Source organism: Rhinolophus ferrumequinum, chromosome 6 (assembly GCF_004115265.2).
Source record: "Rhinolophus ferrumequinum isolate MPI-CBG mRhiFer1 chromosome 6, mRhiFer1_v1.p, whole genome shotgun sequence".
NCBI classification, from domain to species: domain Eukaryota; kingdom Metazoa; phylum Chordata; class Mammalia; order Chiroptera; family Rhinolophidae; genus Rhinolophus; species Rhinolophus ferrumequinum.
This window is the reverse complement of record NC_046289.1, coordinates 11108040-11124543: the sequence shown is the minus strand read 5'-3', so window position 1 is coordinate 11124543 and position 16504 is coordinate 11108040. Positions and strand designations below refer to the sequence as shown.

At 46.4% G+C, this 16504-nt stretch overlaps 1 protein-coding gene across 4 annotated transcripts in view; it reads left to right on the top strand.

The window, feature by feature from the left end:
• The first annotated feature begins 3038 nt into the window (after nucleotides 1-3038).
• Nucleotides 3039-16504, top strand: part of DGLUCY (D-glutamate cyclase) — a 75144-nt gene continuing 61678 nt past the window's right edge. For all 4 annotated transcript variants that reach the window (XR_004423188.1, XM_033107856.1, XM_033107857.1 and 1 more), the window contains exon 1: nucleotides 3039-3228. The gene's annotated coding sequence lies outside the window, so the exon portion shown is untranslated. The remainder of the gene's footprint in view (nucleotides 3229-16504) is intronic.

Here is a 16504-nt window from a genome sequence, read left to right as displayed (position 1 = left end):
GAGGGAGGGCACATCTCATCCCCCAGATGTAAGATTCAGATTGTAATATTCAATGATTTCCTTCCCTCCTTTCCTTTAGAGAGTTCGAGCAGGTAGGAGGAGATCAAATGTGCAAATGCACTTGGCAGAAAGGAAAAGCGGCATGACGCCTGGGAGGGCCAGGACCCAGCTAGAGACCCAGCCTGAACAGGAGACAGCCGGAAACCCGCATCCAGGTCCTTCCCAGCTACCTTTATGGACCCAGCAGACAGGAACTTACATTTTTCCTGTCCTAACTTAAACTTCCTTGGGCTGACTTAAAAATGAGCAGAAAGATGCTAAGGGGGTCCTGGCTGGTGGCTGATGGTTTCCCCTTCAGGTTTTGGGCAGGGCCTGGATACTTTAGCACAGTTGAGCTGGAACAAGAAGTGGGCTTTGATCTCTCTGAAACCTCGATTTCACCTAGAAGCCAAATCAATTGGGGGGGACTAGTTCCTCAGCCCTACCTTTCAGAGGCGACCATTTCTGGAAGCTTCATACCTAATTCAGGTTGAGGCACATCTTTGGGAAAAGCATCTTGAATTCTTATTTTTATCACCCGCTGAGTTCCTTCAATTGCCTTCCCTTTTCTTCTTTTAAATAGCTACAATTACCTGGTATACAATAGCTACCTGGATTTAATTTTTTTGTTTTGTTTTGTTTTTGATGGGGGCCTCATTTTAGCTAAGCAATTGCAATCAATGCTTGATTATACTTCTAAATTCTTTTGACACAAGCAATTACTTCTTTCCCAAAACATGTTCTGACACCATCTGAATATTGTAGCATTTTTTCCTTAGCAGTTTGCCTTCACCCACTGAAGAAACCAACTGTAAATATTTGGCGTTCCTGGTACCTCTGTTTATCCACACCATTTAACCTTCGGGGGCTCTGCATTTTGGCTTTAAGCCTCAAGAAAAATGGAAAGGAAAGGCCAGGCAGGCATGTTTCAGGCCCGGCTCGATTTCTTTATAAACAGTCATTCCCTGAGGGTGCAGGGTAGGGTGTTGCCACAGTTTAGGTTTCTAATAAAGTGGGGTTTTTTCATGGTAAAATGTGCATGACATGAAAATTAACCATTTTAATCACTTTTAAGTGTACAATTTAGTGGCATTAAGTACATTCATAATGTTGTGCAACCTACACTACGATCCATTTACAGAACTTTTTAATTATCCCAAATAGCAGTTTGTACCCAATAAACAGTAACTCCGTATTCTGCTCTCCTCCAGCCCCTGGTGACCTCCGTTCTACTTTCTGTCGCTATGAATTTGCCTATTCCAGGTCCCTCATATAAGTGGAATCAGACGACATCTGCCCTTTTGTGTCTGACATATTCCACTTAGCATATGAGGCTTTCAGTCTCATCCATATTGTAGCCTGTATCAGAACTTCTTCCCTTTTTACGGCTGAATAATATTCCGTTTTATATATATATATATATATATATATATATATATATTTATATATATATATATATTTATATATATATATATATAGAGAGAGAGAGAGAGAGAGAGAAATGTACGCACATTTTAAGAAAAGAAAAAACTGTATTAAAATTGTAATAATATATACCAATAACAAAAGATGAATACAGGCCATGTGTATACATTTTTTGGGGACCCCCGGTGTTTGTGTGTGTGTGAGTGTGTGTGTGTGTGTGTGTGTGTGTGTGTGTGTGTGTACCACATGTTGTTTATCCATTCATCTGTCGATGGACACTTAGGTTGTTTCTATCTTTTGGCTCTTGTCTAATAAAGGTCAATATAACAGATATGGCTCCTCTGTGACCTACCACTTTAACTACCTTTTACTTTATTTCAGTCTCTGGAAATAAGACATCAAACAGAACCGCAGGGCTCTGTAGGCAAGCTGGGGCTGGAGAGAGTGAAGGATGGGGAGCTGCAGTCGCTATGGACCTTTGCAGAACTATAGCTGAGGGTCCAGCTGGTCAGAGACAGCACCCTGCGTGGGTGGGATTGCACGACGTAACGTTTCTGATGCTGTAATAAAAGAGAACATGCATTCATTCATCCATTCAATTAATTAAACCCATTCATTTTATCTTTCACTCACAGCCATTCCAATATTATTAAACAGTGGTGGTAAAGAAAATCGACCCTGCCCACTCTGAGCTTGCAGCAAGCAGAGGCAGAGAGAATGCCCAGGGGTAAGGGCTGTGGGAGGAGATGCATGGAGTGCTATGGGAACCCTTGGGCCACCTCACCTGTACTCGGGAGTCGGAAAAAAAAAGGCAGTTATAACTGTGCTAAGTCATAAGGGGAGGGAAGAAGTTAGCCAGATGGAGAGAGAGGGCAGAAAGAGTGAACCAGGCCCAGGAAGGGACATGCAAGGGCTGGAGCTGAAAGGGAGGACCTGCAGTGGGCTCAGGTGTGTGACTTGTGGTTTGAGGTGGGGATGCCAAGATTCAGGAGAGGTAGGGAAGGTAAAGCCACAGGGACCATGTGGTGAGTGACCTTGTGGGGGTGTTTGGGCTTAATCGGGGGGGGGGGGGCAAAAGGGAAGTCCTGAAGGCTTTGAAGCCAGAGAGAACCGATCAGAAGAAAGCAGATCCTGGTTTTTCCTTAAAAGAGGCATCCAGTTGAAAATTGTAAGCGCCAACATCTATTGTCACGTCCTGAGGGCTAGGCGCTGCGCTAGTGCTTGTTATCTCAGTTAATCCTCACTACAGTTAACCGAGGTGAGTGAAGGAGAAACTGAAGCCTAGAGCAAACCTTGGTGCTCAGCCTGCATTCCCAGATCAACTACATCAGGACTTCTGGGGCTGCAACGCTGGCATCAGGATTTTTCAAAGTTCCCAAAGTAGTGTCAGCTAAGCCCTTGCATTACCCGTCCCTGTGTGTCCCTGTTTCCAGGGAGGGCAGGCTGACTCCTGCAGGGAGGATAGGACACAAGCTCGCAGAGCCCACGCAGCCGCCGAGGCTCTGTGGCTTTAAGATCTGGGGCTGGCTGCCTGCCAAGGAGGCCACCCGCCATTGCACAGGCCACGTGAGCACAGGCTGCAGAGTGAGGCTGCGACAGTCTGCACTGGGGCCTGGCCTGGGCCTGCAGAACAAGCCAGGTGACACAGGGGAGCTGAAGAAAGAGGAGCTTTATGCCTTTCTGAGGGGAGCACACATTCTGCCAGGCAGTGGAAACAAAGAGAAGAACTGTTTGTAGCCCTAATCCAGACGTCCCAAGCAAACAGTAAGTCAGGAGGGCACGGAACACACCACAGACGTGCCCTCCCACCTCCCACCAGGTGACATCCACACACTCCTGGCCTGAGGAGCCAAAGTTCTGCAGAGAGACAGCTCAGGAGCTGGCAGGGCACAGCCAGTTAGCAGGGCAGAAAATTCCCTGAAATTCTCCAAGGGGGGCGGGGGAGCTTTGTTCCTCTCTTTGCAAAGTTGGAGCTCAGCCTTGACAGGTAGCACGTGGTGACTGACCATGCCTCAGGTGTAGGTAGTGCTTCTCTTCTCGGTCCTCACTCCTGCGTGGGCCTTGTGGGCCATGTCATTGCCCTGAGAAGCCCCAAGGTCATGTGAAAGCAAAAAAAACAAAACTGAAACCTATCAAGAGGTATCTGTCAGCCTTTGGGCCAGCAGCTTGCCAGGGATGATGTGATGAAGCTGATGACCAAAAAGGGGGATGGCAGTGGGGGTGAAAGGACTCCAGGCAGTGGAAGACACAGGGGCAGCCAACTGGTCCCAGTTTCCTGGGCACCCAAACAATGCAAGCAGGGACTTTTGAGGAAAGGGGAGGTGAGGCAGCAGCCAGGTCATCGCCTCCACCTTGGCTGGAGGTCGAACTCTGTAAATGCCCTTCAAGGCTTTGTCCAGACCAGGGATCTGCTTGTCTCCGTCTCCACTGTGGAGCCAGGACCAGGATGGAGCAGGTGACTTGCAGTCACTTCTTTCTTACTTGTGCACCACCAAACACGAAAGGCAAAACCACGTGACCTTTGGGTGTGTCCTCTCAGGCCTCATCGTTGCCTCCCGGCCACCTCCTCATTACAGACAATGGGGCGCGGACTGTAATTACCTTACTTCATGAGAACGCATGCAAAAATGATGTGTTGGGGGCGGGTAGCAGGTTGAGATTATGTAGGGCAGGAAGAAGAACATTGGCATTAATGGGCGCACAAAGGAGGGGGCTATTTTGTGTCTTCAAGATAACGGGGTACAAGCTACAAGGAAAGGGAGGAGAAGTCAGAGGGTAGAAAGCAAAGAGAAAGCTGGCTTCACCGGAGGGGTGCAGTTAAGAGGAGGAAGAAGGAAGAGCAAGGTGGCATGGGGTGAGGCAGGGCAGGGCAGGGTGGGGTGAGCTGAGGGAAACCTCCACTGTGGCTTGTACATAATCATGATGAAGCATCAGAAAGACTCAGATGTGACTTCCGGCTGCAGGGCTAGATCCCAGGAGACCCGCTGGTGGCCCTTGACATGTTGGATGTCTAAATTTGAAATTTGAGCATTCTTGGAAAATGGGGAGATTCCCCATGTGACTGAAAGGTCTGGCAACACCAGACTCACATCGCAACAGGGCAGAGAAATCTGGAGCTCCCGTTCACCAAAGTTCCCACTCACTCTTGGCACTTTGTATGCCCCATGCCACTCCCAACGTCTGTACCTGCCTGGTTCCCACAGGCATTGCAGATTGCTGCCACTCCTCCCTTGATAATAATGCTTAATGCTTCTCTTGAGAGAGAGAGAGAGAGAACACCTGTGGGTGCCCACATGTGCACACCAGAAACACAGCTATGCTCTCTCTCAATTAATTTCAATTAACCTCTCCCTTTTTCAGTTGAGGATGACAGATGCACAAAACCAAACGTACTCCTCTCCTTAACAGATGTCGGCAGCCTTTCCAGGCGCTCATCCAAATTGCTCGACGGTATTTGCCTGTTTTAAAAATTGAGTGCATTTTGTTATTTTGGCTATAAGGATTTCCCAGCCTTCCTTAAGGCAAACATTGCATTTATACCACACTTTATAGCTTTCAAAACATTTCTTAAGTACACATGAGTTCATTTTATCCTTCCAGCAGTTCTACGAGGTCTAGTGTGGGTACCCTTCTTGTGTTCTCTTGGAGAAAACCAACTAGTAGAGAAACTAAATGACTTGCGTTGGTCCCGCAGTAATTTTGAAGAAAAGTCAATATTTGGGCACAACTCTCTTGAAAACTAAGTGGTGTCCTTTTGACTGCATGGGAGTATAAAAAGTTATGCTTTGTAAAATATAGTGACTAAGAGTATGAGCTCCTCCAGAATACTTGTCTGACTGGTGGTTAGGCCGCTCAATAGGTATGAGTCTTAAGAAAAAGTATTGAATCTCCCTGTGGCCTTTTCTGTAAAATGGGGATAACAGCCCTCATCTAGTGAGTGTTGTGTGGAATAAATGAGATAATACATGTAAAGTGTCTAGAACAATGCCTGGCACACAGTAAGCTTTCAATAAATATCACTATCAGTACAAAAATTATGATTAGCTATACCTTTGGGAAGCACTCTGTATTACGTAGGGTACAGGCTGAATTGTAACAAAAAGACCCCAAAATGCGTTTGTTCAAAAAGGGTAGAAGTATATTTCTCTATCACCTAATAGCTAAGAGGTAGATGGTCAGTTCAGGACAGGTAAACCAGTCTGCTCCACAGGGTCATTCAGGAACCCAGGTTCCTTCCATCATGTTGCTCCCCATCCCATATGCTGTCCTCTCCTGCACAGTCAAAGCTGGCTCAACATCACTCACACCTGTCTGGAGGAAGAGGAGAAAATGAGGTGAAGGGCAAAGAGCCCCCTCTAAATGATGTGATTTAGAACTTGTCCTTTTCCTCATATCCCATTGGCCAGAAGTTGAGGACACTTAGCTGCAGGTGTCTGGGAAGTGTAGTCTCTAGCTGGGTCAACTAAATATTCCCAGCTAAAACTTAGGAGTTGTCTTACTGAAAGGAAGAAAGGGAGAATGGAAATCGGGAACAGTTCATAGTCTCTGTGACATGTTGCTACAGACATGTGCTTTGGACCTGCATTTGACATTAATGCCTTCTCAGTCTACCAGTTTCTCAGCCCACCTGTGCTCTAATTCCTGTCGACTGGATGCCTGATCTACTCTTGGATTTCTTCTTTATCAAAATCCAGGGATGGCTCTTGGCCCTATGTTTCAGATAAACACCTCTGGTGGCACTGGTCAGACTGACGATTTACTGGGTCGGGCAGCCTGTCCCCTTACTGCCCAAGCCTCCCAGCGGGAGTGACATTGGCTCTATTTTTTATTTTATTTTATTTTTTCTTCTGGATCTTGGATCTTTTGACAACTTCCTCATCATGAATATAAACTCCATACTCCCTTTCCTCAAGAGAGTCACTGTCTCTTGTGAGCTTGGGTCTAGGTGGCTGATGAAGAAAGGGTACCTGTGCTCCTTCCATTCCCTTGGAGTCCATCCTTGCACGTGTTGAGGTGGAAACCGTCTCCCCACCTCATCAGAGGGTATCTGCGAGGCCACAGGGCTGTGATAAAGAAGCCAAGCCATTTGTTTGGTGGATGGATGAGCAGCCACGTGATCCTGCATCTGTGTGGTCTTCGAGTTCAGCTCCCATGATGTATACTTTCCTGAAATCACTCAGTTCAGTAACAGCCTGGCTCAGTGAAAGAAAGTATCGATCAATGTTCCATTTCATTATTGCAAGAATTGAGATTGGACAGGTCAAGGAAAGGAATACCAGTTGTGTCAGGGGAGCTTATTCCAGGACCAGAAAAGGTGCGTTGATGAATATTGCCTAACAGAAGAAGGAAATTTGTTTTTGTTGAGGGCGTACTATGTGCCAGGCATCTACTAGAAGCAGAAGTTAGAATACTAAATAACAAAAGACAGGCACCTAATGGTGTTTACCACCTAGCAGGGTACTTTACATTAATCATTTCTTTTTTGTAAGTTCTACAAAGCATGTATTTTTCACTTTTTATAGACAAAACATTATTTGGGGAAATGGTACGGATGATTTTGAACCCCCATCTGTCTGATTCTAAAATTCCTGTTATTTCATTTACCTCATCTGCCTCGGCTCACTTTCTTTGTTGAAGAGGGAACCTAGTCTATATATAGAAGTGACCTTAACCCCTCTGCTACACACCTGAACCAATGACTACTGTCAACTCAGGGGACAACTTCATTTGACCGCGGTGGTCAGCTGTCCTCTCTATCCTGCATCTCTTTCTAACCACTTTTGTCCACTTCTCCTTCTCTGTTGAACCCACCCAGCTGAACCCCGCTTCTGGGGACATTTCTGCCCTGCTTCTTCCTGGCGTGCTGACTGCTGCTGGAGGATTGGTCCACCATTCCTATCTGGGCCATTACAGCCCTGGGTCCCCAAGGCTGCCTGGAAACCCTTGCAGATGTCCCTAGATACTTCCCTGCCTCACTGCCATTGGCAGCTCCTCCCGACTGTCCCTCTTTTCTCGACCCTTTTTTAAAGCTCTGTTTCATTGTCTCCTTGTCACTGATAGAGAATCCATCCTTTTCATTGATAAAATTGAGTAAAACTGAGGCCTCGGGAAACTCTCTCAAGGTCCTCCCTGGAAACCATGCAGCATATCTCCTACTCTTCTACTCCATCTGTCCCACGCCAGGGAGAGGTGTGCTCCTGCCACAGCTGACCTCCCCCTTGTGCTCAGATGCCCTCCTAACTCCCCTGGAACCTTCCTCCCTTCACTGTTCTCTCTGGCTCACAGCTTCAGCTTCTTCTCTACCAACATGTTTCATCAGGACCTAAATATGTACAATCTCTCCAGTCTGAAAAATACCCTGTTCTTGGTCCCATGTTTCTGTCTAACTCCTCTCTTCAGTTTTCCTTTCTCTCTCCCTGCACAGCCAAGCTTCTTGAAAGAATGATCTACGCTGGCTGTGTTTACATTGCCTTCCTGCCCAGTCAGTCCTCCATCACCCACTGCAATCTGGTTTCGGGTCCCATGATCAAATGCCCAGACAAAAGTCGTGAAAGACAGCCATACTCCATCCAGGTCCAGCTGGTGCTTTTTCCTCTGGTCTGACTCCATCTTTCTCGAGCGCTGGTTTTGTTGCATTGCTCCATCCCTCGAGCCTCTCCCCCGGCGGCTCTAGGTTCTAGGTTTCCACTCTACTTTGCAGGACATTTTTTTCCATCTCCTTCACAGAGACCTCCTTTTCTGCTCACTCCTTTTAAACACCCTTTTAAAATTGGAAAAGCATTCTTAGATCACAGGCTGTACAAAAAAGTTTGCCAACCCCTGGCTTAGTCTATCTCCCAACAGTTGCATCTCAATGAAGTTTCGTTGCTTTCTAGAATATAGTGACACTTGTGTGATTTCCTAAAGTAAATAACCTATGAAAGCCAAGAGTCAGCTACACAGCCCACTGGTAATCCATGCTGCCACTCCTCTACCCACCAGACTGGGGGCAAATGCCCCTGACACCCAGGCATTGTGATTCGGCCGGCTGCGCAGTAAGACTCTGGCTCCCTCTTGCTGCCCTCTGCTGGCCGGCTGGTTGTTGAGGATCAGATGTGCGTCCTGGTGGGGTTCATGTGGTTTCATGATACCTTCAGGTCTAGTTGCTGGTCTGTAGATTTGTCAGAAGCCGTCTAGTGGAAAGTGCTGTAGCAGGCATCTTAACACTGGTTGTGATGGCCAGGTTTAGTATTTCCTGTAGGGTCCTAAGACTTTTTGAGTACAGGTATTATGTAAAAAGAAGAGTTACCATGCACTGAACCATGTGCCAAGCGTTGCTAAACAGGTATTATTTCATTTCTTCCTTGTAACAACCACATGAACTCCGTCTTCCTTGACTGTTCACTTTTCCCTTGGTACAGGTGATGAACTTGAGACCCACAGAAGTTAAACACCCTGCCCCAGGTCCACAGGAAGTAGGTAGTGGAGTCGGAGCCTGGAGTTCCTCTGTGTTTATGTGACTCGAAAGCCCGTGTTCTTAACTGCGACCCAAGCTTCTCAGTCTTGTGTACAGAGCCTAATTCAGTGAGAATGGTGTGGAACCCGAAGTCTGCAGTTAGCAAGCACTCCAGGATTCTGATGCAGGTGTTCTGGGGAGGTACATTTGGAGAACACTGCCTCCCATAACTAGAAACTAAACTGCAGGACACAGCTATTCAAGACCAGTAGCCGCATTCTGAGGTAGAACAAAATGCTGGGCCTAGCTGCCTTCTTTGAGTAAGAAGGAGATTAGAAGAGGTGATAAAATGTACAGACATTTTATCTCTTGCTTTCCCTCAGCCTTCTCCCACCCTACCCAACCCCACCTAAGCCCAAGAAAAGTGCAGCTGAGTCAGATTTACCTTAAGAGGTGTAACATTCCCCTGTGCTGACAGAGAGTCCTGAGCAAGTATACACCAATTAGTTGAGCGAAACCACTCAAAATCTCAGGGAAGACTGGTTATTCTGAAGCTTCAGAATACTTCTGATCCTAATTGAAAATGTGTACTGAGCCACCTGGCAAATCCCCTTTACTTTTTTATTTTTTATAAATTTTATTGGGTAATATTGGGGGACAGTGTGTTTCTCCAGGGCCCAACAGCTCCAAGTTGTTGTCCTTCTATCTAGTTGTGGAGGGCACAGCTCAGCTCCAAGTCCAGTTGGTGTTTTCAATCTTTAGTTGCAGGGGGCGCAGCCCACCATCCCATGTGGGAATCAAACTGACAACCCTGTTGTTTAGAGCTCGCTCTCTAACCAACTGAGCCACCGGCCGCCCTCCCCTTTCCTTTCTTAATAAGTCAGACCTGGTGCTCAGGCTGTCAGATCTGGACCTGTTTATGGCTTGCTAGGCAGAGACAAAAGGAAAAAGGCTTAGTTATAATATAAACACAACGAATTTGTAGTGAAACAAAGCAGCCTGGGCTACAGCCATTCCTTGGCCCACTCTGGCTTTCCACCAGCAAATCTATGTTTGGCAAGGAATGGGATGGAAACTTCCCTGCACCTGGTGGCTAGTGTTTTCTTGAGCTTCTGGCTCCTGGGTAGGGTTGGCAGTCATCCACAAAACAGGGGCCAGGGTACACATGCCTGTGAGGGCCGGCCACTGGTTAGTGTCCAGCAAAGAAGAAACATAGTGGGGGGAAAACAAAACTCTGCCCAGCATTGTGCTGGGGGGGTTCACCGGTATGATTTAATCTCCCAACAACCCAGTGAGGTGTTGGGATTATGTCGTCATTTGACAAATGAGAAAAATGGAGGCACAAATACACAAATAACTTGTGTAAGACCACGCAGATAATCAGAAGTAGAGCCAGAAGTCAAACCCAGAGCCCTTGCTCTTTCTACGCAGTCGTGCGCCACTGTAAGGGGCCATCGCCCTCTATGTTTGTGCCTTGGAACAGATCCTCCTTTTCCAGTTCAAACAGGTTCCGTTCACAGGCCTTGGCGAAAAGCCACTTGCCTTGGGGTCCAAAAATAACGTAAATACAATGAACCACTTTAAAAAATGAGGTTACATATGTCGAGAGCGCTTAGCCCAGTGCCTGGTACCCAGCAGACCTCCGGGCATTGTCAGGCCCCTGGGTCAGGTTCCAGTAACCATTTGATAACAAATGTTTCGCAAGTAACTACAATGGATGGTCAAAATAGGAAGAAAAAAATAGCCTTGGACTCAAGAAATTGATAATCCAACTGGGAAATTGAAAGAATATAGTATTTAGAAAAAGAAATCAAAATTTATTAATAATCTGCATATCCCAGGGGTCCTCATTGCTACTTCTGATCTTACCAACGCGAAATGTGTGGCTTTGGAAAAAATGACAAGATATCTTTTTGGGCCTCAGTGTCTTCGTCAGAAAAATGGAGATACTACCGATCTGACAGGGTTTTAGTGTTAGGACTGCACACATGGTCAATCCTTAGTAAACAGTGCACCGTGGCAGAGGGTAAAGGAAGAAATAGAATTAGGTGGATTTCCTTAAGACCTAACTTTGGAACTAAACTCTGAATGTGGTGAGGGCCCTGGGATGGCAGAGAGGAAGAGGTGTTCCTGGTGCTTTTATCCTCATGTTACAGAAAATCCAACTCCAATTGGTTTGAACATAAATGGAGTTTATTGACTCATGGAACTAAGAAATTCACAAGTAGGACAAGCTTGAGATGCCATTCAATCTAGGTATTCATAATGCTGTAACAGCTCCAGCTACAGTTCTTGGCAGTGCTTTTAGTTGGTGTTCTGCATGTGTCAGTTTTGCCTACTGGCTGGCTTTGCTTACAATGGTCAAATGGCTGGAGCAGTCCAGGCCTCACAGCTATAGCCCTTGCAGACCTTCTGTCCCCCACCTCAGGAAGAGTCCTGAGAGTCATTCTGATTGGACCAACCTAGGCCACATGAACGAATCCCTGAACGCAAGGGATGGAATTATGTGATTGGCCTAACTGAGGTCACATGTTCCACTGCCAGAACCTTGCAGTAGAGTCCAGGTCCTTGGAAGCACATGGATCCCCAAATGGAAACTGGGTGCTCATGGGGGGTGGAATTTGGCAGGGAGACAGCCACAATGCTTGCAACAGAGAAATTGCTTCTGTACAGTAAAAAAAGAACGAGTAAGTTGTGTCTGAGAGTGAGCCCACAGTCTTGTTTGGCCGAGCAGAGCATTCCTGAGAGGGAGCTGTGAAATGGCATTTGAGAGGGCAGTGGGGGCCGTGGAGGGGGCCTGGAGTGAGCCTGGCAGTTTCACTGTAGCATTTACCAGCACCAGCAGCAAATTCAGGAAAAGGGCCTGTTTCCTTTTATTATAAAAGCTAATCCTTTAGTCATTAAATATTTACTTTGCCTTAAAACATTCAGTGTGGTGAATAGAGGAGAAGGGAGCCTACAATTACTGAGCACCCACCATGTGCTGACTCTGGGCCAGAGGCTTTTCCTGCATTTTCTCCTTTAATGCTCCCAATTTCCCTCTGAAACAAGAGGCGTCACCCTGTTTCACAGATGGAGAAGCAAAGGGAAGTTAAGTGACATGTCCAGAGTCACTCAGCTCATAAGCAGGAGAAGGGAGATTGGCGCCCCCAGGGCTGCTTGACTCCAAAGCCCACAGGCAGGCAACCAGGTTGCGATTTTTCCAGTTTGTGAGAATTCCGTTGTCTGGTGTGCCCCAGCAAGCACCCCAGCTGATGACCCTTCTGCAGGAGCCTGTCCTCTGTGACATTTGTTGTGGCCAAGGACTTCAGGGGTGTGGAGTCCGGGGGCAGCGGGACAGAGGGCAGGAAGTCAGGCCCAGGGAAGTCGTCCTCCACCCCACACCCTGCTCTCCAGGAGTGCTCTGCTCAGCACTTTCCATACCTTGTCTCTTCCAACCACCACCAAGTTCCTTCGAGGCAGGTGCAATTATTCTCCCCGTTTTGTAAATAGGCACCAAGGGACAAGCATGAAGGCTGAGGTTGCAGCATGTGGTTTGTCTCTGGGGGGCAGGGGTGTGTCCTTCTCCCCGTTTTACAGACGAGTCCATTTAACCTCCGAGAGGGTGCCCACTGACCTCACATGGCTGGCAAGTGACTGAGTCGGGATTCGACCCCACGTTCTGTCTGACTCCAGAGACTAGAAGGGTGATCTTTATCACTTAAGAACAACCTTTAGGGGGGCTGTTTGGCCTGTGGATCCATGCCTAAAAGGAATGTCCCATCTGCTCCCAAGAGAGCTTGTGGTCCCATTGTTGTAATAAACACAGGTCCTTTTTTTGGGTCATCTGTGTGTATTGATGTAACTGTCCCCCTCCCTGACTCCCCACTTCTTCCCCCCTCCCCAAACTCCTTCTGGGGGGGGCTCTGAAAAAGCCCTGGGAGGAGCCACTTCCTGTGTGGGCTCCCTCCTGGAGCGTCAGGCCACATCACCCCAAGACGATGCTGATGCAGATAGTAAGCCGTTTGTTTTTAAGGCCACCTACACCAAAAACACGGAAACTAGGAGCAGAAAAGGTCCACGTGAGCCTTCAGAAGTACAACAGCTGCAGGAGAGGTGATGGCAGGGAAGTGGATTGCCCCCTTTTCTTTATGTTCTGTTTTTAGCCTGTGTTTTTCAGAGCAAGTAGGTGCCATGGTGATAGGTGCCATAGAAATAGATGGAGCACACCACCCAGCCCAGGGCTGCGAGCTGTTCCCATGGAAATGCACAAGTGCGAGGAGAGCTGGGGTTCTGCCGTGTTCTGGCTGCTGCACACCACAGGACCCCCCAAAGAGCCTAGCCCCCCGACCACGGGAGGAGGCACCACTGCAGGATGGCCCCTTGACTCTTCCAGCTTTCTCCCTCTGGCTGTCTGAGGCCCCTGATGGCATACCCGTGGGGCCTTCTGCCTGAGTCCTTCCAGGGAACTTGCTTCAGAGGCTTTGCCCAATTTGCACAGCACGGTGACCTTCTCAGCCAACAGTGGTTTCTCAACTAACTCCACCCGAGGTCCTGTCCCCACCTTTGGGATCACACTGTCCTCGTCCTGCCTAGATGTGGAACTGTCACTGGTTTTATGCAACAGGTTTTTATTACTGGTTTTAATACTGGTTTTATGTAATAAAGAGTGTGTGGAGCAGGGACTGGATCCTCTGAGTCCTGAACATTTGGCGGTCAGGAACACTCATAAAACAAAATCTCAGAGGGTCTCAACCAGAAAGCACAGCAGGGAAGCACATCATCACGTCTGAGATTGCGGTTTTCAGTTTTTGCAACCTCAGGCTGTACAAGCACAGGCCTAGCCTCAACGACTTCTGAAGGGCTGTACTGGCCTGAAAGACCCTTTGAAACAACTGCTTGAGCCATTGCATAGCATTTACAGAACCATCTTGGCATGTGGATGTATGTAAGGGAAGCTGGTTGAGCCTACTGCCTTTTTATTTGGATTTAGACCAATTATTTGTCTTCTGACATGTTATCCACATATAGTATATATTTGCCCTTCAAACCTACTTCTATAATGGGGCTATTTCTATAGCCCCATTATAGTATGTCTACTTCTATAATGGGGCTCTTGTATATATGTTTGTTTTTATGCATTTATGCTATCAGATGGCATACTTCCTTCGGGGCAGGGCAAGTATATTTCTGGACTAACGTATGGTTCCGGGACCAATAATTCTAAGAACTGACCAACTGAGAGTTAATTTTACTCTCACTTAAAGAAACACACACGCATATACCCCTAACAAAGGAATTTTTTAAAACGTTAACAATTATTACCACCATCAACTCATAAATGGTTGCCTACGAAGTTACAGGTTATGAAAATCATAGAACTGGAAGGCCCTGAAGAAATGTCTATCCTGGCATGTCTGGCATTTGACATAAAGAGACCAAGGCCCAAAGCGTCGAGGTGCTTTGCTGTTTAGTTCAGCCTGTCTTCTGTGTGTGCAGGCAGCGTGTCAGGTCATGGCAAGCGCTTTCTCAGCGGTGGAAGTGCATGGAGCCTCCAGCTCCTCTAACCAGGGAGTGGTGCTCACAGTGACCTTGAAGTAGCCTTGGAGGTCATGTCGTTGGTTGAGCTGTGCAGTGGAAGTAGACATTACAGCAACTGCCTGGTTTATCCTCAGGATTCACCCATGGAGCCATGTGGCATCATAGTCTTACCCTGTATCGGATCCGTGTGTCATGTTTCGTGGTTACAGGCATGTGCTCGGTCTGGCAGGGCATTGCAGAACTTCTGAATTAAATAAGCAAACGTGCGTGCTCTAGATTTACAGGCCCAGCAAACTGTGAAACAAAACGGCTTTCCTTTCTATCCCATAGCAGTGTCATAACTTGGTGTTTTGCCACTTGGTTGAATTGCTTTATTTGACTAAGTAACAGAAAGCAGATTTGCTTTGAAGAACAAGCCTTTCAAATATTCTATAACTTTCAAAGAATGAACATTTGCAGGCACGTTTAGCAGAAAGAGTTTTTCCCAAGTTTCATAGAGTCATAAAGTTGATGTTTGGCCATGTGAAGTACGCACACAAAAACCTTCCTTTCCCAAGCTGAGCTCGTTTTCATTAAGTTAGAGTAGGACCCCTGAGTTAGAGAGTGTTTGATATTTAATTCAAGACACGCATCGACCCTGGTTTCACTTTTTACACCAACATTTTGAAACTAAACATTTAATGTGAATATGCCTTAACAATCACAGTTTAATTTTTTTAATTTAACTTTTTTATTGTGGTAAAATATATATAACATAAGATTTACCATCCCGACCAGTTTTCAGCATACAGTGGCAGTGAGTACACCCACGTTGTGTAACCATCCCCACTATCTATCTCCAGAACTTTTTACCACCCCAAACTTAAAATCTGTCCCCATTAAACACTAACTCCCCATTCCCCTCCTGTCCCCAGCCCATGGCAACCACTGTTCTACTTTCTGTGTCTATGAATTTGACTGTTCCAGGTATCTCATATAAGTGAGATTACACAGTATTTGTCCTTTTGCAACTAGCTTATTTCACTTTGCATTATGTCCTCAAGATTCATCCATGATGTAGTATTTGTCAGAATTTCCTTACTTTTGCAGGCTAAATAAGATTTCACTGTATGTATATATCAGAGTTTGTTTAACTACTATTTAATTTTTCTATAGTTTATTCCTTGTCATTTTAAAATTTTGAAACAATCGCAAAGGGCAATACTAAAAAAACCCTCTGTTTTTCATGAACTCTCTGAGAATAAGTAGCCCTGATGCCACATTACTTTCCTGTTTATCCTACACGCAAGGACATTTTCCTACTGGCACACAACACAATCATCAAAACCAAGAAACTAACACAGATTCATTACTAACATCGAAGCCTCAGACTCCACTCAAGTTTTACCAATTATCGCAATCGTGTCTTTTATCCCAAAAGGATCCAGTCCAGAGTCACTCTTGCATTTCGTTATGTCTGTTTAGTCTCCTTCTGTCTGGAAAAACAACTCCTCAGGCTTTCGTTGGTTTTCATGACCTTGACACTTTGGAAGATCACGGATGCTGTAGAATGTCCCTCAGTTAAAGTGTGTCTCGTGTTTCCTCGTGATCTGGTTCAGGCTAACAGTGACATTGCATTCTTCTCCTTGGCCCCTACCAAGGGGCTCACCATTTAGTTTGTTCCTGTGCTAAAGACGTTCCCTTTGATCATGTGACGAAGGGGATCACGTGACCTAGGTTTCTCTAAGATAGTCTTTTCCTCTTTGTAACGAACAGTCTTTTTATGGAGAGTTACTTTGAAACTATGTAAATACCCCATTCCTCGTTAACTTCATTATTTTTATATTCACGTGGGCTTATGGATTCCTACATTAGTAAGTTACACTCCATTCGCTTCATTATTTATTTGGAAGCACCCATCATCCCCAATTGAACCAGTGAGAGCCCCTTTGATCTGTGTCCTTTCTATGTGGCCCTGTCATAGTGTGAGCACATCCTCACCTTCTGACATGACAAGATGCCCCGGGCTCATCCTTCTGACTCCTTGCCCCAGTTGTGGAGTCAACCATTTCTCGGAGGAGTCTTGATTTATTTTCTTGGGAAATG